Below are 26,198 nucleotides of genomic sequence, written 5' to 3'. Positions count from 1 at the left end.
ACCAGCTGTTTCTACGTAGTGGGAGGGAGGGTCATCAATATCTATGTTGTTAGTGTAGTATTTGCCATCTGTTAAATCCCAGATAAATGTGTACATCTCTTTCCTGATGGCTCCAGTCAAGATTCTGGTGACTCTGATGAGCCTAGCTTAGGACACCCAGCTATTCCTGATTCAATTACTGGATATCCAACTACTATATATTATCTGATTCAGTTACTATTAGCCAAGCCTAGAACCCCAACCACATGTGGACCTGGGGTGTGGTGGTGTAGTTTCAACAAGATTACACGGCCTAAGAGTAGAGGTGGGTTGGCTGTTAAAAGAGAATGAGAAATTTTATTCCCAGAAGAAGGGAGAAAGGATGCTGGAGAAAGGGGCAAGCATAAAATTTCTTCTACGGGATACCGTGATGAAAAGAACATAAGAACATTTTCACAATTATTTTTTACAATTTTACAAATTTTTACAAGCTTATCATTTTGTAGTTTGGAGAATCCAAATGAGATTTTTGCTTCTGTACAGATGGTCAACAAAAGAAACTGTGATAAAGAGAAATGTATGAAAAAGTATCAGTCTCCATATCAGTTAGTCTTGTTTTATCAGCACTCTTTCTTTGAATTTAGAGCTTCTAAGTTCAAACTGTTAACTCATTCATATATGTGTTTCCAATACAACATGAAAAATACCATTTGGCAGTCACGTGGTAAATTTGATCAGTTTAGACACATACATTGAATTACCATATTAACAAAAATATTGCTTTTTTTAGCTGGAGATAACTTATGAGCATTTGTTAATTATTCCAAATTTTCAATTAATTACCACATTCCCACTTACCTTCCTTCTCTATTTGTATTATTCCATACCTGCATTAGGGATGAACTTAGGCATTTCAGGAAACTTGTGGCTGAGTAGACAGGGTAAAAACAGGAGCTCATCTTAAAGGCTCTTATTTCTCTTCTATGGTCTTTGCAAGAGCATGCAGATTTATCTTTTAGGCATTTTAATTATAATGACCAAGTTTCCCAGTGTAATAATTTAATTCCCAGGCACCCTTCTCCTCCAACAGACCTATTTAAAAACAAACAACAAATAAGGAGAATTCCTTAAATGTTAGAAGACAATTATAGTAGTTTGTCTTTCTTGAAATGTATAACTTGAAATTTAATACATGTCTGAGTTATGGTTAGATCTTAAGACTCCAAGTAATATTCTGGGTTTGGAAAATTACAATCATTTATGGAAATTTCTAAAATGTCTCACATCTGTTGGTAGTTTGAGATTAGAATCAGAAATACTTTGGGATGAAACTGTTGGTCATCCTCAAGATATCCAATGAACACCATGGCGTCACTCAACGATAGTCTAAGAAGTCACTGAAATCTAAATGGATTGTTAAAATATACTTGCTGTGTAAGTGAATTGAAGGGATCCTGGGCAAGAGTTAGGAAGCTGGGCTTTCTAGGCCCAGATTTACCATTTTATTTGCCTACAATTTAATGTTCCTATTCTCTGATTTGCACATCAAATGCACTCCCTCCCAGTAAGGATAAAAGCGATACTATCTGCAATATAGCACTATATACTATAGACAATATAGCACCCTATACTATAAATAAAAGCTCCAAACAGAAGAAATCATGTAACCTACAGTTAACCAACTAGCCTATGAATTCTGAGACTTGCCTTTACTCAAAGTTTTACTTAATGACAGACAAAGATTCTAGGACACATTTCTTTTTTTTTTTTACAAAATGCCTTTAAAATTTACTCAAAAGCACGTAACGTTCCAATTATAATCCGCCAAAGATGCTTACATGCTTATGTAAGTTATCCTTTGCTTACTAGTGAAGAGGAAAAAATGAATTTTCCTGATTAGAGGAGAGGTTACCATATACCTTGAGTTAATAGTTCTGTATCTATACCAGGAGCGAGTGCTCACGTCAGTGTTTGCTCGTCCCAAAGAAGCAGAGAATCCTTTCTTCTCACTCCTCAAACATTTATCAGTTACACTGGGTAGAAGAATGAAGCCCTGATAGGGGAGGCCAGCTCTTTCTTTGCCCCCATATTCCTTTACCCAATGCTATTCCACACCACCTTAGCCTTTGGATTTTGGTGAGCATAATTTGATGATGATGATGATGATGATGATGATGATCACCATTTTCCCCTAGATCTTGCGTCTTTAATGCTATGGAAACATTAACTAAACTGAAGTTAGGGATTCTGAGTTCCCACCCACCTTGGCATGTTTTGCTGGGCAGGGGAATGAGTTTCAGTTCTGAGACAGCTGTTCCAGGAAATAATAGATCAGAATGCTCAATCATGGCTACTGACATATCAAATACTCAAAAAATTGCTAGAGGTGTGTATTATTTGAAGGATGCAATATACAAACTTAATTTACTGCACATATATAGGACCATGCACCTAACAGTACGAGAACGCACACTCTTCTCAAGAAAACACAAGCATTTAACAAAAACGACAATATGATGAGTCTACAAAGCAAATCACAACAGATTTTTAAAAAATCAGTGCCATACATTGTGTCCTTTTACTACAGAGAAATTTAAATTATTAGAGAAATTTAAATGATTAATCAAGAAACATAAGTAGAAAATTCCATACATTTTGAAATTAAAAACCAGACATCTATATAATTGTGATTGAAAGAAGAAATTGTAATTGAAGTTAAACATACCTAGGACTGAACTATAAAGGTAATGCTACATAAACGTGTAGGGATACAGCAAATATTTACTTAAAGGAAAATTTACAGGCTTGAATTTTATATTAGAAGAAAACAAAGGAAAAAAGAAAAATAAATAAGAGAATCTAATAGATGCAAAGAAAGTAGAAGGAGTAAATAAACATTTAATAGTGAGAACTAACAAGGTCCCAAGTTGGTACTTTGAAAATATAAATAACTCGGACAAGCACTGCTGATGTTAATCAGGAAAGTAAGAAGAAAGGAGGTATAAATTAACATTAGGAATGAAAAAGGGACATCCAAATAGCCAAAATTAAAAAGAATGCTAATACTACAACACTGCCAATAAATTTGAAAACTTAGACCAGTGTTTTTCAACCTCAGCCTGGTTGACATTTAAGTTGAATAATTCTTTGGGGTGTGTGTGTGTGTTGGAGAAGGGTGAGCTGGCCTGTGCATTGTAGGGTGTTTAACAGCATCCTTGGCCTCTACTTATCAGTTGCCAGTAGCATCCTCCACTCCACCTGCAGTTGTGACAGTGAAAATTGCCTACAGATATTGTCAAATGTCCCCTGGGGGGCAAAATTGCCCCTGATTGAGAATTACTGACCTGGACAAAGTGAGCAAATTCTTAGAGAAATATAAGTAATCAACCTCTGTCAAGAAGAAATAGAAAATCTGAACATTATACTCCAATAACCACTAAAAAATTTAAGTCAGTAGTTAGAAATCTTCCCAGAAACAAAATACCAGACCTGGGGTTTTACTTTCAAGGAATATGAAAACTTTTCCAGACTACAGATAAAGAAGAAATATTTCCCTATTCTTTCTATGAAGCTAGTTTAACCTTGAGAATAGTATGAGAAAGAGAAGTTATAGATGAATCTCTCATGAATATCAATTTAAAAATCTTAAAGTATTAGCAAACCAAATCCAGTTTGCTGATGTAATGCTTTGTGACCAAGTTCATTTTTTCTAGGATTTCAAAGGCTATGCAGCATTATACAGACTATATGTCACTCCTTCCGTGAACAGATTGAAGGAAAAATGCCATATGATTGTTTCAATAGACACTAAAAAAGTATGTGATATAATTCATGAACTGTAAACAAAGTATGGATAGAAGATATTTTTTTTTCTTAACCAGTAAAGGGCAGCTACTAAAAACTTAAGAATAAACTTCATTCTTAACAGTAAAATGTTAGAAATATTCTCTTTGAGAATGGAGACCAGATAATCATACTCAATACTTTCACTCTTGTTAACAATGTACTGGGGGCCAGCCTGGTGGCACAGTGGTTAAGTTCGAGCGCTCTGCTTCAGTGGCCCAGGGTTCGCCTGTTTGGATCCTGGACTTGGACCTACACAGTGCTTATCAAGCCATGCTGTGGCAGGCATCCCACTTATAAAGTGGAGGAAGATGGGCACGAATGTTAGCTCAGGGCCAATCTTCCCCAGAAAAAAGAAGATTGGTGGCAGATGTTAGGTCAGGGCTAATCTTCCTCAAAAAAACAAACAATGTACTAGAGATTTTAGCCAGCACAGAAAGGCAAGAAAAAGAAATAAAATTATATATATATACTGAAAAGAATGAATAAATGTCATTTTGAAGATCATCTAACTATCTATCTAGAACCTCAGAATAATCTGTAAATAAATTATTAGAAATAATAAGAAAAGTTAACTGGTTATGAAATGAAATTACACAAATTATTTGTATACATCAGTAAAAATTAATTACAAATGTGAAACAGTAATAGTAAAAGACAGCATTTACAATAGCTACAGAAAATACAAGGTACAACTGAGAAAACGCAACTAAAATTGCGTAAGACCTAGATAAACTATAAACTTTATTAGAGGGTATTAACAATTACATAATCAGAGAGCTAGCACGTTGCCATTGTGAAGACCTGACATCGTTAACATACAAAATCTCTCCACATTTTTCTACATATTCGAGACAATTCCTGTCACAACCTCTACTGAGCTGATTCTAAAATTTACAAGGAAGAGCGATTGCCCGAGAAGAGCCAAGATTCATTTGGTAAACAAGAAGGTGGGGGAATTTCCCTATCAGTTATCAAGAATTGGTATAAAGCTGGGACAATGAGAACAACCTGTCTTGACACCAGGGTCAACAGATGGAAATGCAACAGAACAGAGGGCCTAGTACCACCCACATGTGTAAGTGAACTTGATCTACGTCTCAGGCGGGTGGCATTGTGAATTCACATGGAAAAAATGAAATTAGTTTGATGCCTCAGGTCGCACACAGAAATAAATTTCTGGTGTTTTAATGACTTAAATACACAAAGCAAAACTTCAAAATTTTTAGAAATTAAAGAGAAAGATCTTCATGGCATCAGGGTAGGAAAGATTTTTAAAATAAGGCAAAAATCTGCTAACCACAAAGGAAAAGATTAACACGTCTGACTACATTAAAATTAAGGACTTTGTTCATCCAAAGAAACCATAATAAGAGTGAAAAACAAGCTACACACGTTGGAAGATATAATCAACATACAACCAGTAAAGAATAACTATTCAGAATACATAAAGAATATATACAAATCAATAATTAAAAAGACCAATAAGCCTACAGAAAAAAGGGCAAAACAAATAAAGAAGCATTGTATAGAAAAAGAAATATGAATGGTCAAAATACATAAAAATATGCCTAGCCTTATTAGTAATTAAGAAAATAAAGATTAAAACCATAATGAGATACTTTTTCACACCAACTGGATTGCTTAACATTACGATTTCTGGTAAATCATGAGTTGTTAATGACGTGTATCAAGAGGAAGTCTTACGTACTATTAGTGGGAGCGCGAATTGGTACACCACTGTGGCAAGCCATTTGGCACTATCTTGTAAAGATGAACCTTCACGCCCGGTATGATCCAGTCATCCCACTTCTAAGTGTCTACCATAGTGAAAGTCTTGCACTTACGTGCCCCTGCAAACACAAAAAGAATAAATTTAGGAGCATAGTACATGTATCAAAAGCCTGGAAACAACCCAAAAGACCACAGCCGGGAAAAAAGGACAAATTGTCATATTGCTATAAAATGGAGTAATCGACAGGAATGAAAATGAAGGACCTATAGCTTCATACAAAAACTTTGATGATTTTTAGAAACATAATGAGAGAAAAAGTCTGTTGCAAAAATGCACCTATAATGTGCCATCTTTTTAATGAAGCAAAAAGTCAAATAGCACTAAATTACATTCTTTAGGGATGCAAAGGTGCCTAAGAAAACTATATTGAATAAAAAACCAAGACGGTGATCAACACTGAAATCAAGATAATGAACACCTTTGTTAGGGACAGGCAAGAGGGTGAGCCAGGAAAAGAATACGAATAGCTCTAAGGTTTTTGAAATATTTGAGTTTATGAACTGAGAGGTGGGTTCATGGGTGTTTATGGTATTATTATTTTCTACAGCTTACAAATATGTTGAAAATTGTTTCATAATATATCATGTATTATTTAATAATTCTAAAAGTAAACGATGAGCTTGCAAGCCCAGGATGGTTCTCTTTTTTGGAGCAAATACACAGTGGCTGATTGATTGAATGTTGCTCAAGTCATGAACAAAACTGCAGCTTGAAAATCATCTGAGAAGAAGGTGAAAGGAAGAAATGAATGATTTCTAAGGAAAGTCTGGGGATGTGACTTTGCTTTTCCTAAGCAGAAGGCCAATTCAACGGTCTGGATGGTCAGCAGCCTGATAAGTGCACCACGCAAACAGGAGCTTGAGGACCTAAGTGATTTTTGTGTTGCTTAGAGCCAGGTCTCCCAGTAGGTCTCAGGCAGACAAGAGATCTTATCTGAAGATCAAGCAGATTTTGCTTCCATAACACACTGATTGAAAAGAAAACAAAGTCAGCAGAGGTGTATGACTGAGGAAGCTTCTAGACTGTCTGTCAAAATGGAAGCTGGGACATTTCATTACACTCACCTCTGAAATGAAAAAATGCCTCCAGTCCCGTGCTGAGACCAAAGTTCCTTCCTTACCCTGAATGGACAACGGTAACAGTGCACAATACGTGTGAGAGTGGAGAAGTGTGTGTGTGTGTGTGTGTGAGAGAGAGAGAAAGGGAGGGAGGGAGGGAGGGAGAGAGAGAGGAAAGGTGGAGGAGAGAGGAATTTTCTAGGCTTCACACTGTGTGATCAATAAATCAATGGAATATTTGTTCCTTGTTCTAGGATCTCCTTCCTAAGATCTCTCTTTTGTAGAAATATTTGCTATTTTTTATTTGATACTGGGACATATAAAATTCATTCCACATGCCAATTTGCCATTTTCTCTGAGTTCATTCTCTGGATAAAGAGAACAGGCTTTAGGATTTTGCTTGTGTCACTTCTCAATTGTGTGATGTTTGGGAAATGTTTGTGCCTCAGAAGTAGGAGTGAGAATAATACCCGAGTCATTAGATTTTTGTGAGGATTAAGTGAGTGACTATGTGTAGGGTCCTTGGCTCAGGGCTCAGCAAACCGTAGGCACTCAACAAATGCACATTCCTAACCTCTTCTGTTTTGGTTTTTTTTTTCCTCAAGTTCAGTCTAGAGAGTTGATCATAGCTCAGGAGATGAGCAAGGCACGTTTGTGATTACGTGTAACCTGCATCCTCATTTCACATCCTGAACTCGAGACATCCAGGGCGTCAGTGATTTGCTGCGGAAAACTGGGCCAGGTGGAGGCAGACAGAACTAGAACCTGATGTACCCTGCTATACTACACGAAAAACACTTCCTGTGTCTCAGGGCAGGTAACAAAGTACTTATATCTACTTGCCTCATGTCTGTGTGATCTGAGAATTCTGCCTGAGCGATAGGTAGTTAAAAGAGCTCTTAAAGAAATGCTTCTGCAACCCTGTCATTTTCCTAGTACATTTCCTTTCATTTCTCAGGAGTCATTAGCAGCTATCTGACTGATAGCTTTACTCTAATTGAGAGCTAAGTTCAATTTTTTCCCTTTATGAAATACTCCCACTTTATCATTTGTCACATATATAATTAATCTCAGCTGTCTTTTAAAATTTGACAATAGCTTCCCACCTGTTTATTCTGTATAACTCAGGTTGAATTCCTTTAAAAGTAGATGAGGAAGAAGTTCCTTTTTCTTTAAAAAGGACAAAAAGTTGAGATTCATTTATTCATCTGTGCCCTTGGAGTGAAATTATTCCTGGATAAAATTAAAAGGGGGCCAGTCGCCCCTGGTGAGTGGTTAAGTTCATGCAGTTGGCTTCTGGCCCGACTTCACCAGTTCGGATCCTGGGCAAGGACCTATGCACTGCTCATCAAGCCATGCTGTGGTGGCATCCCACATAGAGGAACTAGAACGACCTACAACTAGGATATATACAACTATGCACTGGGGCTTTGGGAAGAAAAAAGGAAAAAGAGGAAGATTGCAAGAGGTTTGCTCAGGGCCAATCTCCTCACCAAAAAAAAAATAAAAAATTAAAGAAGGGGAATGTCTTTTTTTTTCTTTTTTTCTTTTGAGGAAGATTAGCCCTGAGCTAACATCTGCTGCCAATCCTCCTCTTTTTGCTGAGGAAGACTGGCCCGGAGCTAACATCCGTGCCCATCTTCCTGTACTTTATACGTGGGACGCCTACCACAGCATGGCTTGACAGGCGGTGCCATGTCTGCACCCGGGATCCAGACTGGCAAACCAGGCCACCAAAGCGGCATGTGTGAACTTAACTGCTGCACCACTAGGCTGGCCCCAGAATGGCATTGTCTTCATAATTTTTGTTTTCAAAGTATTTAAGTATTTATTTAACATTGTCAGTATTTTAGGATTCTAGAGTTTATACATGGAAATAGATTTTCAACGTAAGTATTTTTCTCAGAGAAAATCTGAATCAATGATTTCCTAAATAAGTTTACTTCCCTCTAATGTGCACCAAATGAAGAAAACAGCTTAGAATAATAGAAATATAAAATTTGAATGAATTGAATCCAATAAAACATTTCATCTCTCCTTTAACATACAAATCAGTATCATTATTTTAATTGATAGCAAAGAACAATGAGCATGAAATAATCATGCAGAAATCCCATGCCCCAGCTCCCAGGTAAGGCAGCACTTTTTGAAATTGTTAAAGACACGAACATTTGTGGATGTATTTCCATGTCAACAATTTTGAGTCCTTATGTAATACTTAATATAGAGCCTGAAGATAAAGCCAGAGAAACCTCATAGAACTTAGCATCAAATAAAATGTGATTTGAAAATATTTTTTTCAAGGGAAGTTAAAAAGGCTTTTCTACAGAAATTTAAAGCATAGTAATATACAATACAGCACAGGTGCAATTATGTTGTAAAATGTGAGGAACTATGTTTGATGCATTGTTATTATTTTCTAGTTCTTTTGCTCAGGACATTAGCTATTAGATAACATCTTTATTTCAGTACAGCTTCCAAGTAATTTACACTTGCAGATGGCAAAGGTCCATTACTTTCACTTCTACTGAGCACAGAAGACTTATGGTTGTTTTTCCGCAGAGCCGAAAGTAATCTGTAAATTTCTTTCAAATGCGAGTGGGCTTGACTGCGACAGTGGATGCGTTAGTTGGAGGATGCAGCCCGGCCTGTGTTGGCTCCCAGCCCTCGTGGCTTGGTCCGTGTAGGTGATGCTGGTGTTCTACACTTGAATGTGGTTTATGAACCCGGGTATTTTCCCACCTAACTATTCTGCACTTAACCTTCTTGTTTGTTTAAAAGCCAAGCAAACATACAATCTGCTTGTAAATATCAAAAAAAAAAATCTTTTTTTTTACTAAAATAAATTGAGATTCAAGAAACTAAATTATATGAAGCTGAGAGCCATGGGAAGTGCTGGAGACTGGTAGATGGGATGCACAGAAATTTCATTCAGTTGCATCTGGAAGGTCATCAACAGAATGGGTATGATATCTACCCTGATATCAGTTTCCACACATTAAACCCAGCACATATGGGGTTAAAACCAAAACACTCATTCCCTGCTTACTCTCCGGCTTCCTGGCTCCAGAATCCACTATCCTCCATGGAGACAGACACCATCAAGGACAAGCACCTGGACTATCTCCACCTGCAAAGAGATATGGGCTGGTGGGAAAGCTGCTGACCAGCAAGGTCATGAGCTCCCTCCTGTCTGCAAGTAGTCTCAAGGCCAAAGACAGGCTGGTGGGAAAGCTCCTACCAACAAGTCCATATGCTCCCCCTCCCCTACCTAAAACCCCAAATAAAAACCCTTCCTTTTAGCTTTTTGGGGACTTTTGGGATTTGAGCATTAGCTGCCCTCTCTCCTTGCTCAGCGCTGTGCAAAAATAAAATTCCTACTTTCTCCCACCACACCTGGTGTCAGAGATTGGCTTGCTGTGCACCGGGTGAGCGAACTCACTTCAGGTTCGGTAACAGATAAGATTGATGTCTTCAACACAGGCTCATCACTGAAGGGTATTTTGTAATCTTAAAAGTGTTAAAAATGCCTGTAAACTTTCACAATTAAAATTTGACTTTTACTCCACAACTTGCCAGATGCTGATAATTTAACCTATAATTCACACATAATGAATCATCAGGATTATTGTTACCTAGAAAATTGCTTATATGAAAAGCCCACACATAGAAAGTAGTTTTAACTCAATTGTATTAAAGATATTTTTATTTGTCTATTTTTAGTAAATAGTTATACTTGAATATCACTATTTATTAATATTTTACTTCCCATATACATTATTGCTTGGTTTTTATTTTACATGTTTTATATCTCACAAAGTTTACTAATTTGGGAAATAAATGACTTATCTCTTAACCTTGGCATATCCCATGTAGTTCTTTTTCTCAGGACATTAGCTAGAAATTAGTAGACATTAGTAGACATTATCCAATGCCTGAGAATCAAGCCACTTTTATTTGTAAAACACGTCATTTACTGTATTCAATAAAATACAAAATTATTTTGCCTTTTTTATAAATATAATTTTCTCCCCTAAGTGCACTTATTTCCATTCTTGCCTAGTAAGAGCCACTTTTGGGATGTAAACATTTCTGGTAACTCCCAGTTCTACTCCCTCTGTCCCTATGGAGCAGGTCGGTATGTTCAGAAACAACAGAGAGATTGCAGCTCAGACCATGGCCTGCCACCATTCCTCTGACCCAGGGTGGCCTGCGCAGTCTCAGTGTCCCAGAAACTCCTGTGTGCACAGACTCAACTTGCTCCATTTAAACATGGGTCAAAATTTTCTCCTCGTGGTATCATCCTTGTGGCACATACCCCTCTCCAGGCCTTACCGCAAAGGGAGCTGGCCAGACTATTGACGTCCCAGCTCCGATTTACTCTTTACCTCATTTATATGTCACTTTGCTCTTTTTAATATTTTTACAAAATGAAAAATCATGTTGTTAGGGCAACCAAGCATGTCTGGGCTTATGCAGCTTACTCTCACCTGGACCCTCTGTTTCATTTGGTAAAACCCCAAATGTGCACATGGATCACCTCGCCTTTGTGACAGAAAAAATACAAATATTCTTTCACTTCCACCTTTTTTATTTTGCCTTTCTCCCAAGGTCTTTTTGACCTATATACATTTCTTTAATTTATTAACAATGTATTTTGTTTCTATTGTCTGTATTAATATCTTTCCCTCCTCCTTCAATAGGTTCCCCCCTCTGAATTCCCTCTTGATTAGCACTGCCCTTTGGAAGCCATGAGTGTTTCTCTGTAGTTAGAGAACCATTTCTAAGTGACTCATGGTACCGCATATTCTATTTTTAAGGCAGGGTGGGCCGGGCCATGTAAGGATAGGGTTGGGGCAGGCTGTTGGAAGGAAGAAAAGCGCTTGGGTTGCTAGGTAACCACGAGCACGCTCAGAGTTTGCAGTTGCCATCCCACTTGACATGTGACCAGAGACTAAGAGTGTAGTCAAGCATGGTGACAATGATTTATTAACTTAAAAAACAAAACAAGACTGTAATGCTTCTGGTAAGAAATAGCATGCTCTTTCCTTGATTCCCTTCTCTGAAATTCGCAGTTATTAACAGAGAACAAAAATTACAAAGCTTACATCTTCAGTGAAATCAGGAATTGGCTAAAACTCCAAAGTATAGCCTTTGAAGAATATAGCTAAATATGGGGAACCTTGGGCCAAATGAAAACACTGAGAGCCAGTGTTTTCATTTTCCAGATTTTAACTAGACTGTATCAACTACATTTGGAGAAGGCAGACACGCTACAGAAAAAGCTTGGAACATCCTTGGGCGGTGGGAGAGAGGGAGCAAAGTTCCAGACTGCAGAAAAGCAGTTCTTGAAGGAGGAACAGCATATTTTCTTAACTTTCTGCTACCCAGCCTCATCTAGTGAGAAGTGGTTTAGATGTAAGTAAGGATGGAGGAAGGAGAAAAACACTGATGTTTGCTACATAGATAGATCTCTCTCCATATGTTACGTCACTGGCAGAGACACAGACTTCTCTGAGTGATATGCTTGCCCCAAGGTAGCCAACATAACACTCCTGAAGAGAGGCATACCCAGTCAGAGGATGTGGTACATATAATGCGTTGAGGCATAAAAATAAATTGAAAATTTTCAGATCTTCTGCTCATCCACACCTCCCCTCCATTCAAATCCCCCAGCCCAAGCTGAGTGACTAGAAGGCCCCGACGGAATAATCTTAGTTTAAAAATGAAAAGTAAGTACCAAGGATCCACGTGGAAGCTCTGTGTGGATTCCATCTGGAAAACATAATTAGGAAAGAGTGTAATAAACGAAGAGTAGATGAAGAATGCACGTTAGAAGAATTACCCATGGAAACAAAAACACAGATGCAGAAAAAAGGTTTTCTCTATAGTAGCAAAAAATTTTAAAGACAAAATCATTGTAAAAACAATCCTTTAAGGGTAAGATATGAGATAAAATAAAATAAGAAAAGCCCTTGTAAAAAGTTAGAAAATAAGCTGGCAAACTTAAGGAAGAGCTGAAATTTAGCAGTAAAATTATTGCATAAAGAAAAATTGCAATCAAAGAGAGAAAGAAGAGACAGGGATTCTGAGCTCAGCATCAGGGGCACAGAGAACAGACCTGGAAATAGTACATAAAATAAAACAGAAAAGAACAAAAAGATAAAAGTGATTAGAGAAAATGTGAAACAGAAAACAAAAATATTCCCATAAGGAGAATAGCGTTCCTGAGAATGAGAAGAGATAAACCAGCAAACATTCAATGAGATAATTGAGGAGACGTTTCTAAAATAAAGACCTAAATCTGTATATTGAAAGCTATTCCTAGAAAAACTATGGAGAATAAAGTATTCTTGTAATGTCAGTAAACGTCAACAATGACACACCACAAAAGTTCCTGTGGGGACAATGATAGGAAGATGTCACTTCCGAGGGGCTCAACCTTGCAGACCACTGAGTTTTCCACAGCAGCAGTTACATCGGAAGACAGTAGAGCAATAATAGAAACAGGGCTGAGGAATTGTGGCGCTTATAATTACATAACATAAAGTAATATACGCCATATTAAATGAAAAAATAATTATTAGGAGTATTAAGAGTATTTTTTGCTTAGAATAGGGAATATAAGTGCCCTCACATTGTCATTTTTGTACTTGAGACTAAATAAATGCTAAGATTAACATATCATCACAGACAGGTTTACGTAAACTACCAAAAGTTACCTTTTAATTACTAAAAAGAGGAAGAATTCATATAGCGCCACTATTAAAAAAAGAAAGAAACATACAAATAGGACCAAAAATAGTTATAAGCTTTTCAAAATATTGTAATGAAAAACCCATCTGAAAATATACGAATAAAAGAACACGCTGAAGATATAGTGGGAAATATAGTGGAAAAAAGGAAGTAATAGAATCAAGAATTTATATTATGAAATAAATTTACAGAGTTAAGGCCAAACTATTATACTATAAATGTAAATAAAACACCTATAAAAATAGACTCTCAAAATGGCTTTAAAAGATCTGAACTATAAGCTCTTTACAAGAGATCTGCTTGGAACAAAATGCCACAGAAAGGTTAAAAGGTTAAAATACGCCAGACAAAGGCTAACAGCATAAATCAGGGGTCATGATGTTTAGATAAGATAAGGTTGAAATAAAAAATAATTCCAAACAAGAATGCTTAAAATTATATATGCAAATTCAAATGAAGAGCTAGTGTTTATTTTCTTCCTACTAAATAACAAAGCATTTGAAAGTGCAAAACTGCGGAAAATATACAAAAGACTTATCATAGAAAATATAATGTTGGGATATTGAATGTACTTCTTTTAGCCCATAAAGTTCAAGTAGTCAAAAAATAAATAAGGCTGTGAATCCAAATAGTATAACTATTAAAGGTGATCACACACGTCCATCCAATTTTATACACTGAAATTAGAGAATTAACTTCCTTTCCAAAGGCCATTTAATTTTAACAAAAAGAACATATATGGGCCCCAAAGGAATCTAAGTAAATTACAAAGAGAGAAAAAAATCCAGGCAAGAATTTTAAATCACCAGTATTGAATTAAAAATTGAGATGCAAGGTTTAATTGATCCAAGGATGATTGTCTATGGCCTAACATTCCAGAAAAGGAATTGGTCTTCTGCAAAGATCGTGGAAACTGGCTTTAGCCAGTTAATCCTGGACAGTCATAAGTTTGGACGCCTGTCCTCATCATGCCAGGAGAGCTGGTGTTTCCCTAACTATGAGTGCTGATGTACTGATTCTTGCACGTCCAGCTGCAAATCAGAGACTTGGACTCTGGCCTCTAATCCTGCCAAGAACGAGGCCAGTGGTTCCCCCACACATGAATGCTGAGCTGACAGCACAGGTCTGCAGCCAAGGTTCTGCTATTTTGTATTGCTAGCGTGTCCTGGCCCCTGGTCACACTAGGGGAGAGGCCAGTGCTTTCCCAACCAGGAAGCTTGAAAGCTCTAGAGCCAAGGGTGAGGTCAGCTGCTTGGAGTCAGAGTCCAGCCCTTCCAAAGGCCTGTGTGGTGCTCTGGGATGGAGTGGGCAAGGGACCCCTCCTCACCTCTTTCTGCTCCTGTCTCCATGTGTTTTCTCCAATATACATTCCCCCTGCTCAGTGATGTGTGTGTTGTCTGCCCACTTGCCCTTGTTTGTATGATCTCAATGACAGACAAACATTAAATTTTTTAAAAGCTGAAAATTTTACCATGGTCTCTTAACTCTTGGCAAAAAAGAAAATAAAAATATAATTACAAAATGTTAGATAGTTAAGCACTATATGTGAAAACCTAAGAGGATACAGCTAAAACTAAACTTAGAGGAACAGATACATTATATTGTATATGTAAAATATGTATGTTATAAAATACTCATATGGTCTAAAAAAGGATGACAGCAAATTAATTAATTCTTAATCTCAAGATAGGAAACATAGACCAAAAGAAAGAAAAAAATAATAAAAATAGAAAGTAATGCATTAGGAAACAAACAAAAAGAATTAGTAAAACCAAGTGCTGGTTCTCTAAGGAAACAAGTAATAAAATGATGAAACTACCAGCTAGTCTTATCAAGAATAAGAAACTCACACCTTTAAAGAAATTAAAAATAAGAATGGGAAAGTTTATTCATTCATTCAACAAGCATTTATTGAATTTCCATCACATGCCAGGCACATTTCCAGGTAAGCTCTGAGTATATAACAGCGAATAAGACAGACTGAAAAAAAAAAATCCTGACCTCATGAAGCCTGCATTCTCATCACAGAAACTAAATATGACAAATAAGTAAAATGTTGGTACATTCAACAGTGATGTTCTAATATAAAAATTACAAAGGGAAATGAGATATGCAGTTCAGGAGAATTGCAATTTTCCCGTAGGGTAGCCAGGGAAGTGACATTGGAGGAAGGCCCTGAGGTTGATGAGGGAGAAGCTCAGAGTATATCTGGAAGAAGTGATACAACCCAGCAGGAAAAGCAAGCGCAGAAGCCTGAGGCGGGAGCAGGTCTGGACTTTTGAACGTTTGATGTCTGGGAGTAACATGCTTGGACTTGGTGTTTTAGATGAGTTTCGTTGCTGATTCAGAACAGACTGAATAAGAGGTAAAGATGAGAACGGGAAAGTTAGTTTATTGAAAAAAGTAGGTCTCATTTCTACAAAACAAAAAGTCGGCAATTCACTCCCTCCCTTTATGTGAAGCGGGGATTGGAGGGGCCCATTTCAGGGAAAGAAAGAAGGCAATGACCCAGTCTATTCTCCTTGTAAACATGGTAATGACAGACTTCCTGGCAAAAAAGCTAAGCAATCTGTGCTCACAGACTGTCCTTATCTTTGGAATACTTTCACCAGGATATACCCTGTTTCCAGCATGGCTTGGATAAACAAACCTGGAATTCATGGATTTATAGGGCATGGCTTTCTCTGGAATATGTCGTCTTTGCTATTTTTCATGATCAAATCATTCCATTTACTGATATCAGGTTACTGCAGTCCTCACTTAAAACCTCATCAGCTACTGTGGCCTAGAGTGATTCTGAAGCCAAAAGCAAGGGCCAGAGGATCACATGAGAGGTCTAGGTCTCTCTCTGTTTCATTTCATGATTAACTGTACCCTTGAAATTATTATCAGTACAGCTCAGTACTGAATTATACTTTTGATTTGGAGGCCCTATTTGGTAATCTGATCCTTGGTGTTATCTAAGCAATAATGCAGGAGAGAGATGGTCATGGCTTGATTCAGGGTAGTACAGAAAAGGTGGTGAAAAATGATAGAATTTTCGATATATTGAAAGGTAGAACCAAGAGAATTTCAAGAGAAATCGAAGGAGGAGTATGAGAGAAAGCAAGGAATTAAGAGTGGGTCAAAGGTATTTGTCCTGGTCAATAAAAATAATACACTTGTTATTATCACACCTGGAGGGAACTATAGGTGAGCAGATCTGGGGGGGAAATTAAGAGTTTACTATCCAACGTGTTAAGTTTGGGATGCCCAAAAGGTACCCAAGTGGAGTTGTGCAAACAGTTAGCTATAGGGGGCCGAGAGTTCAAGGAAGAGCTTTAGGACAATCATAGAAATTAGGGAGCCATGGCATATGATGGTATTTAAAATCATGGGACTAGAATGAGGCTCCATGAGTACAGACAGAAAACAGAAGAGGCTCAAGGAGTGAGCCCTAGGGCCCTCAGGGGTCAGAGAGATAGTGAGAAGCCAACAAAACACTGAGAAGTGACCAGTGCTGTGGGAGAATGACCAGGAGGGTGAAGTGGTGTCAGGGGGAAGAAGCCATCAACTGTGTCAAATGCTTTTAGGTCAAAGATGAGGGCTGAGAATTAACCATCAGTGATCTTAACCAGAGTTGCTTAGCTAAGGTGGTCAGAGTGAAAGCCTGATTAGAATGAGTTCAAAAAAATACGGGAAGACATTAATCAGAGGTGGCAAGCATGGTAACTCTTGTAAGGAGTTTTGCTATATAAGGAAGTAGAGAACTAGAGTCTCACCAAGAGAGTGAAATAGGATCAAGAGGACTCTGTTTTTTTTAAGTTGGGAGGAATCTTAGCATATCTGTAGAGTGATGGAAAAAAACAGAATAGAGAGGGGAAAGCTGTTGATGCCGGAGAAAGAACTGCTGGAGCCATGTCCATGTGTGGGTGAAAGGGATAGAGAGATGACTATATGGAAGCTCAGGAAGGCACACTGTGCAGCAGGAGAGAAGGCAAAATGTGCCAGCACAGAAGCAAGAGGGTGATGGAACATTACGGAAGACATTATCTCTGTGAGGTAGGAAAAGGAAGTCATTAGCTGAGAAAGAGAGACTCCTCTTGCATTGGGAAGAAATTATGAAATGGGAAGAAAAGGTGGACGAAGATGGGTTAGTATGTTTGCCAGGCAGCCATAAGGGCCCCCAGCGGTTAGCAGTCCTGAGTTAAAAGTGAGACTCATAGCATGGTCATGTCTCTAGTCACATTGAGCTGTAGGGTGGATGTATGGAGTAGGCAGATGGTGTCTTAGCTCAGAGAATATGACTAAATGGAAGAAGGACTGAGAGATGAAGGAGTATGCCAGGGAGTGATTTAATCATTTGACCATGGATGGAATTTAAGGTAGGTAAGGAGAAATTTTAGCCAGCCCTGGTGGTCTAGTGGTTAAGGTATGGCACTCTCACCACGGGGGCTTGGATTCGTTTCCCGGTCAGGAAACCACACCACCCGTGTGTCAATTGTCATATTGTGGTGGCTGTGTGTTGCTGTGATGCTGAAAGCTATGCCACTAGTATTTCAAATACCAGCAGAGTCATCCACGGTGGACAGGTTCAGCAGAGCTTGCAAACTAGAGAGACTAGGAAGAAGGATGTGGCCACCCACTTCCAAAAAAATTAGCCATGAAAACCCTTTGAAGAGCAGCAGAGCATTGTCTGATATAGCACAAGAAGGTGAGAGGATGGCACAAAAAGACCAGTCAGGGTTCTGCTCTGCTATACACAGGGGCGCTAGGAGTCAGAACTGACTTGACAGCACTAACAGCAAGGAGAGAGTAAAGGACAGGAGGGAGCCACATGCTTTCTGATACTGGAGTCTTGCGTCTTCTGTGGACTTTGAGTATCTGATCAGTCCTGATACACGTGGAGCCCTTTGCCTTTAGTGAGTATTTTATATAACAACTAACTGATGGGGTCTCCAGATTTCCTTCCCCACAGGGCTACAAAATCACTGCTAAGTTACCAGAGAAATATAGAACTCCACCATGTTTGAGGATATTTCAAGGAAAAGAGACTCCATGGCCTCTTATTGTGGGTGTTTAGTTCTATGTGGGAAACAGCAGTCTTTTTCTATCCATACAGATTCTGCTGTTTCTTGGTGAAGCTAGAAATGCTGTTTTCTAATTTTTTAAAAATTGTGATTTTTAATTTTTTTCCTTAGCTCCTACTAATACTTTATTCACACATTGTAAGGGATTATACACAGAACTAAAAATTTAACTTCTCCTTAAAAATGAATTCCAATTTTATTTCTAATAAGTATACTTCTTTAAAAAAGAACAGAGGCCTCAGAATTGTCATTAGAATTAATATTTTTTTATGATAAAGCTATGTGGACGATACCACTTAGTGTTTGAAGATTAGGTGATAAAATTATATGATAAAATTTTTAAGTTGGAAAAGCTAGTGTGTCTGCAATACTACTACACGTCTTTTAAACTTGTTTTTTTGCCAATAGAACACACTTCAAGTGATAGTTGGCATATCCATTTGTAAAAGTAGAACAATATGCTATTTACGGAGATTCTAAAACAAAATCAAACCTACATTTAATTTCCTTATATTCAAACACATTTTTTATGAGAAGTCAACAAACAATCTTCCTAGAATTTTGCATGATTGCTATTTTAAGTTGACTAATGTTTGTTTTATTAAGGGAGGGGTTTGGTGCTAAAGTTGAACGATGATCTGGCTGAGTCTTGAATGCAGGACTCAGGATATCAGTTGCTGAGTCATTATCTCAAGTAAACGATTTCCATTGTATTTAAACACACCAGCTCTTTTCAACTTACTAATGAATGTTGATGCATGACCTGACTGCAGAGGCATGTAGACACAATCTATTAATTCACATAACTATCATTTATTGTGCACTCGTGTATTGAGTGCCGCACTGCATATGGAGGATACAAAGATTAACAAGCCTTAGACTTCACACTTAAATTTGGGAAACAGGCACATATACTTTTAATTACAAAGCAATGTAATAAATGCCATTAGGTACATTTGAAAAATGATGCTGGAAGAACTAAGATGCAAATGAAATACTGCTTGGTAAGGTGATCGAATATTTGTAGAATGTCAAAAACAAATCTTTTTGGTATAGTTACGTTTTTTCAATTCAGCAAAGCATTTAGAGAACATATGGTGACAATATTTTGAAAGTAATCGTGTCTTGTGAATACAATTAAACTGACAGTAATCTCTTTGGGGAGATGATACACATATGTGAAAAACAATGCAGTACAATCTAGCAACAGGATGTTAAAAAAAGTTGAAGTAGAAGAATAATGTGTGGGTAGTTTAGTCAGGAATTATTTGGAAAACCAGGCCCTGCATTAGAATGATGTCATTTAGAGAAGATGAAGAAAATAGACTCTCAGGATCTAATCATACTCCTGATACTAGACCTTAAGCACTTTGAACAGTACCGTCATGAGCACTTAAGATCTTCTTCTTAGAGCAGACCGATAAATAAAAGGGATCTGAAAAGATTTTAAAACATGATTTTACAGATTTTATCCACTTCTTAAGGTACAGATATTTCCTATACTAAAATCTGATAAAGATGAAACATTCAAAAATGAAGATTATAAGCCAATTTTACTTATAAATATGAGAAAATTCTAAATAAGATATTTGTAAACAAAATCCTGTAGTGTATTAAAAATTAACCAGAAAGTTTATTTCAGATATTCAAGGAAGCTTCACCATTAGGATTCTATCAGTAAAATCCTCATATTAACAAATTATTGAAAAGATAAAATTATTCAAACATTTTATCCAAACTGCCATTGAGGAAATTTCAGAATCATTTCCAAATACGATGAAACAGCTCTAAAGTAAAATAGAAGAGGAAAGAAATTTTCTTAAACATAACTAAACCCAACACAACTTAAATCCAACCACCACTAATATGCTAAATTGAGTAATATAATATACTTTTCCATCATATTGAGAAACAGAGAGGATGTCTGTTAATAGCACTATTATTCAACAATGTTTTGGCAGTTCTCACTAACATGAAAAGGCAAGAAAGAAAAATCAGTGGTATAAATATTGGAAAAGACAAATACCAATTATCTGAAGACAATTTCACTGAATACTGAGACGACAGAAGAAACTCAATTTAAAAAATGTATTAGCCCTAATGAGAGTTTCAGTATGGTAGAAGGACACGAGATTTAAACATATATATGTACTTATATATATATCACATACATATATATTCCTTCTATATAGTCTTATACAAATGTCTAACGAAAAGAAATCTGGACTTAGATGAAGAGACTTTAGTTAGAAAGAAAGAGTATTGTGATAGGAATAAGGCGTCAATCTCAGAAATCTGTGAGCATCTCAAAATCAAACAGAGAAAGGTTTTTCTTTTATAGGGTAAAGGAAGAGCAAGCAGAGAAAAGCAGAATCTTAGGGAAGCTGGATGAGCAAGTGGAATGACCAGTGAAGTCAGGAAAATGGTCTCACTGTGGTCACCTGATGCCCAGGCGAAGCTAATAAATGGGCCTGTTTAGCTTTTTGTGCTTGCTCAGGCTTAGGGTTAAGAAGAGTTTAGGGTCCTACAGGAAAAAGAGAAATCTGATTCAGGTATAATACAGAAAAACAGAGGGTAAGAAATGGGTAATTGTGAATACTTGGTCACACACTGGATGTAAATTTTAAATGTATGTTCAATACAACAAAATATAGATAGATTAATGTACAAATAATTTAAATAAAGGTATAAGACCTATGTGATGAAAAAGTATAGCGAAATTGGTAATTAGGGATATAAAAGAAAGCCAGAATACATACCATGTTCCTGATGGCCAGCCCTAATGCCATAAAAATGTATATTCTTATCACATTGATATATATAATTTATGCAATCAGAATCCCCCCAATTTTTGCAGATGACATGCTGATTCTAAACTTTATATGGAAAATAATTGTGGGAACACATTTTAAAAATCTGAAAAACAATAGTTGGTGGAAACTTGCCTTATAAAATATTATAATGTCTATAGTCAAAATAGTATATTACGCACAGCTAACACTATACCTAATGGTGAAAAACTAAAAGCTGTCTATCTAAGATCAGAAACAAGAGGAGAATATTCACTTCTGCTACTCTAATTAAGCATTATACTGGAGGTTCTGGTGAGGGCAACTATGCAAGATAAATAAATAAAAGATTCCAGATTGGAAAGAAAGAAGTAAAACTCTATTTATTCACAGATGACATGTACATGTGTATAGAACATCGTAAGTAATACACAAACACACACACAAACTGTTAGAGTTAATGAATGAGTTTAGCAAGGTTTCAGAATATATGAGGATTATACAAAAATTAACTGTATTTCTATACATCAGCAAAAAGCAATACAAAAATGAAATGATGGCATCAAAAGGAATAAAATAATCTTTAAAAGTAAATTTAAGAAAAGTACTGTAAGCCTTGTACAGTTAAAACTGCAAAACATTGTTGCTAGGGAAGAGCAAAATCATGATCATGGTGGAATAAGAGTTTTCTACCATCTTCCCACCAAAGAACACCGATTTTGACGATTGCCCATGGACAAGAGTGCCTTCATGGGAGTCCAGGACACTAGTGGAGAAGTTCCAGCACACACTTGGAGCAAAAAACATCTAAGATTGGACGCATTGAAGAGAGTAAGAGGAATAGTTTCCCTTTACAGACAACACCTCTTCCCCAAGGTGGCAGAGCTCAATACCAAGAGAGACCTTCTGAGCCCATGATTTCTCTCATGGGAGAAAGTGAGAGCATGTGAATGAGTGTCTGGCCTCCTCAGATGTGTGGGATGCTACAAAAGAGACTCACTTCATTCTCACCCCATTGAGAACAATGAGTTGTGAATTACATGCCTGGGAGATGGTGAGCAGCTGGGAAAGCAGCAGCCTCATTCATTTCAGAATGAAATGTATCAAAGAGACATTGATCCTACTAATTGCTTTGTAGATGCCATCAGGGCATCTGTTCATGAGCTGCTGGGGTTGCCTCACCTGTAGATCCCCTCAGTTGGCCCATTGGCACCCCCAATGCTCTGTGTGCTTCACCCCCTCACATCAACCTGTGGCTGGCTCCCTGTGCATACCTCTGTTGCTGATGAGAGTGAGCCTTTGCAGATGGCTAGTGAGCACATGCAGAAAAGTTAGCCTGACTTTCAGGATTAGAGAAAGGGCACAAATCTAAACTTTCAGCACCACCCTAGGGAAAACAAGCAAATGAGAGGCTGTCAGCACTCGGTCTGGTTTTGCAGGACAAAGAGAAGGCCTTGAGAAGATGTTAGAGTCACTCCACAGGAGGGAACAAGAAGTGTGGAGCAGGCATATCCATAAAAAAGATCTGAGGAAGCCTCAGAATCCCTAATAGGGTGAAAGGAAGTTCTTTCTTTCCTGAAGCCAAGACTGGAGGAGGTGACTGTCTCTTCAAATGTGAAAACAAAAGTGCAAGACATCAAGAAACGTAAAAAATCAAAGAAACATGTCACCAACAAAGGAAAACACTGATTTTGCAGTAACTGACCGTAAAGAAATGGGAATCTGTGATTTGTCTGACAAAGAATTCATCATAGTTATTTTAAAGAAGCTCAGTGAATTGAAAAGAAACCAGCAAGACAATTCAGCAATATAAGGATAAAAATGCATACGAAAATAAAAAACCTAACAGAGAGATAGATCATAGAAAAGAATCAGAAAGAAATTCTGGCACTGAAGAATATGGTGAATGAAATTTTAAAAATACACTACAGAGCATCAACATCAGCTTGGACCAATCAAAGAGAGAATCTGTGAAGCAGAAGACAGATCATTTGAAATTGTCAAGTCAGAAGAGAACCAAAAAAAGAAAGGAAAGGGAAAAAGAGTGAAAGAAGCCTATACAAACTGTGGGGTACTATTTAGAGAAAGAATCCACACATTATTGGAGTCTCAGGAGGAAAAGAGAAGGAGAAAGGGGCAGAAAGCTTATTTAAAGAAATAATGACTGAAAACTTATGAAATCTGGGGAGATTTGGACACCTAAGGTCATGAAGCTTATAGGTCTGCCCAAAATTTCAAACTCAAATGATCTTCTCCAAGACACATTATAGCAAATTGTCCAAAATCAAAGACAAAGAGAGAATTTTAAAAGAAGTAAGAGAAAAAAATCCTCTCCTGTAGTAAAGTGTCGCTTAATTACAGGGATATGGTCTAAGAAATGTGTCATTAGCAACTTCATCATTATGTGAACATCGCAGAGTGTACTTACACAAACCTAGATGGTATAGCCTACTGCACACCTAGGCTGTGTTGTATAGCCTATTTCTCCTAGGCTACAAACCTGTAAGGATCTTACTGCACTGACTACTGTAAACGACCGTCACATAATGGTAAGTATTTGTGTATCTAAACATAGAAAAATTACAGTAAAAATATAGTATAAAATATAAAATATGCTATATTTATGAAGGGCACTTACCATGAATGGATCCTGCAGGACTGGAAGTTGCTCTGGGTGAGTCCGTGAGTGAGTGCTGAGTGAGTGTGAAGTCCTAGGACATCAGTGTGCACTACTGTAGACTTCGTAAACACTGGACACTTAGGCGACACTAAATTTATAAAAAATATTGTTCTTTCTTTCATAACAAGTTAAGCTTAGCTTACTGTAACATTTTTACTCCATAAAATTTTTAATTTTTGTAATAACACCTGGCTTAAAATACACATTGTATAGCTATACAAAAATGTTTTTCTTTACATTTTTATTCTGTAAGATTTTTCTATTTTTAAATTATTATTTTTCTTAACTTTTTAAATTGTGTGTTAAAAACTAAGACACCAGCACACACATTAGCCTAGGCCTACATGAAATTAGGATCCTCAATATCACTGCCTTCCACCTCCACATCTTGTCCCGCTGGAAGGCCTTCTAGGGCAATAACATGCATGGCACTGTCATCTCCTTTGACAACAATGCCTTCTTCCGGAATACCTTCTGAAGGATCTGCTTGAGGCTCTTCTTGAGGAGGTGTCACTCTTTGCAGAATTATGTCCATGAGGTTTACTTGTTTTTTCCTTTTTTTCACTATAGATTTGCTTGTAAGCAGATAACATACTATGAACATTCCTTGCTATTAATGAAAACCTTTTGGTATTGGGGTCCATATTTTCAAACTTTTTAAGGAGCTTGTTGAGGTCTGCAAAAGCTTCTGCTAAACACTGAACTGTGAATTTTCTTGGGGATTCTTCTTTTTCTCCTCTTATATTTTCCTTTTTTCTTGCCTCTTCTACAGCCATGCATTCCTGTTCTAGTTACAACAACTCCTCATTAGTCAAATCCTCAAGAATCACCTCTAGGAGCTCCTCACTGGTCATCTTCATCCATACTCACGTAAAAATTGTTTATCATCTTGACTGCAGCCTTGTTTATTTATGCAATTTTCTCATCCTTGGCACATCCTTTGTAGTCATGGATGAACCTCTTGAGGGTTTTCTTCCAGATGCCATTCATATACTCCTTGGGGACATCACCTCAAGCCCAAGCAAGGTTCTTGATGCAGTCATAGGTGTGGCAATCTTTCCAGAATTGCTTCAGTGTCTTCTCAGTGTCTTCCTTAGTTGCAGCAATAACCTTGGCAAAGATTGTCCTCAGGTAGTAGACAGTAAAAGCTGCTATAACTCCTTGATCCATTGATTTGATCTAAGAGTTGGTGTTTGGAGGGAGAAATACTGCTTTGATATTGGGATGAAGATCACCAATAACAAGAGAATGTCTGGGAGCATTACCAAAAATAAGAAAAATCTTTAAAGGTATGTTATTCTCCAAACAGTACTTCTCCATTTTGCTGGCATAACAATTCAGGAGGACATCTTGGAAGAAGAAGCTGGGTCATCCATGACTTCTTATTGCTCCTGTAGTACACTGGCATACTGATACTCTTGAATACCCCAGAATTCTCACAAAGGGTTTCAGTTTATAGACTGCAACATTGCCCCCAGCAAGACTGCTCTCCTGTCCTTAAAAAGCTTGAAACTTGTCATTGACTTGCCCTCCTTATGGATAAAAATCCTTTTGGGCATTTGTTTCCAGAATAGGGAGCTTTTATCTATATTGAGTACTTGACCTGGCAGGTGATTTTCTTCCACAATCAGCTTATTTAGAATTTCCAGATTCCTCAGCTATCTTCACATCAGCACTCACAGACTCACCACTCACTTTCACATTATGTAATGAATAATAATTCTTGAATTGTTTAAACCATCCGGAGCTAGCAGTTGTTCAACATCATAGTCAGATCCAGACTTTTCTTTCAATATCACAATTTTTTTGCTTTGGCTGTGATTGTCATGATGATGAGAGGCATACACTACCGTATCTGGTCTGCAATCCAAGTCATTAGAAGTTTCTCCACGTCTGGTATAGGCCCTTCTCAAATTTTTGTTAGTCTGGTTGCCTTCAATGAAGCAGATCCTTTAACGGCTTCCATCGCTTTGTCTTGTTCTTTGAGATTGTAGCTATGGTGGAATGGGACATGCCCTACTGGCGAGCAATAACTATCACTGGTTTTCCATCTTGATGGCCCTTATCAGTTTTACTTTTGTTTTCAGGCCAATCACTCAATCTGGCTGCTTACTGGCAACATTAGCAGTGGATTTTATATACTTAGGGGCTGTGGTGAAGAAAACAACATGAGATTTAGCACAAGATAAAATGATGCAATCGAGAGATATGGTAAACACAAGTTATATA

This window comes from Equus asinus, chromosome 12 (assembly GCF_041296235.1).
Source record: "Equus asinus isolate D_3611 breed Donkey chromosome 12, EquAss-T2T_v2, whole genome shotgun sequence".
NCBI lineage: Eukaryota > Metazoa > Chordata > Mammalia > Perissodactyla > Equidae > Equus > Equus asinus.
The sequence above is the reverse complement of the archived record's forward strand: the minus strand, read 5'-3'. Positions refer to the sequence as shown.